Here is a 1,035-nt window from a genome sequence, read left to right on the forward strand (position 1 = left end):
AATGTCACAAAGGATGCATTGCTATGGTGTCCTGTCAGTGGAAACCAGCGTGGTGCTCCACAGTATACTCTGTGTAGGTGCCCACAACAGATAGTGAGGCCGGCCTCCCCCAAGTGGCCAGACCACAGTGGAGGAGGATTGTGGGAGGGGAGTGGAGGTGGGAGCAGGAGCCAGGCTGTAGAGAGACCAGGGAGCAGCTTAGAGGAAGTAACAACTCAGAATTGTGGGATCTCAGAGGTGGAGACGGCAGTAGGACATCCAGAAGGGCAGTCGCACAGCCAAGGAGAGAGTGGGCACCAAAGGACACCATCCACGCAGACTGTGAATTCAGACTGCAGGGCACGTGGTGGGGCCCTAGAACAAATGACCATGATGAAGGGGCCTAGATATGATCCGGGGGGATGAGGGGAGTGGGAGTCAGAAACACAAAGTTCAGAAGATTCTGATTGGGGCCATCTGGCGCCCTCTGCACCTCACCTGCTAGGGGAGCCTCAGGGTCATGAATGAGGCCTCCTGAGCCCCTTGTTCCCTGTTGCTCTGTGTGCCTTGGAGGAGCATACAGATAGACATTCCTGTAGTAAATGACATGCTGCATGTTCCTAGTGACAGTCAGGAGGGATGGCGAGACCCATGTGCAGAGAAGAGGGTCTGGCAGAAGACACTGCCTACCACTGGGAGGGACCGTGGGACCTGGTCTGTGCTGCCCAGTGTGTGGTCCCATAGGATAGAGGTCACAGGCAGGCATGCTGCTACCGCAACTCAGGTGATTCCTTGAAGGACCTGCTCTGGCCACCCGGCCAGGTAGTGGGTGACTCAGTGCTTGGGAAGGAGCACCTTGATCAGAGATCCGCTGTTGTGTCTTCACTTGGGGTGCATTCCAGGTAGGTGTGTCAGGTCAATCCTGTCCACAGATGTAGGGGCACAGGCAGGTTGAAGGCAGAGGACTGCTGCGGCATCTCTGTGGCCCTGGTGGGTCTGTTGCCTCCCAACTGCTTAGCAAGGTCAGGCAGGAGCTGAAGCAGGGCCTGGACCATG

At 56.8% G+C, this 1,035-nt stretch overlaps 1 pseudogene; it reads left to right on the plus strand.

The window, feature by feature from the left end:
• Positions 1–1,035, plus strand: part of LOC103275390 — a 3,913-nt pseudogene that overhangs the window by 1,465 nt on the left and 1,413 nt on the right.

The sequence above is a fragment of the Carlito syrichta genome, unplaced genomic scaffold, assembly GCF_000164805.1.
Source record: "Carlito syrichta isolate Samal-C Ts95f unplaced genomic scaffold, Tarsius_syrichta-2.0.1 Scaffold315424, whole genome shotgun sequence".
Taxonomy (NCBI): domain Eukaryota; kingdom Metazoa; phylum Chordata; class Mammalia; order Primates; family Tarsiidae; genus Carlito; species Carlito syrichta.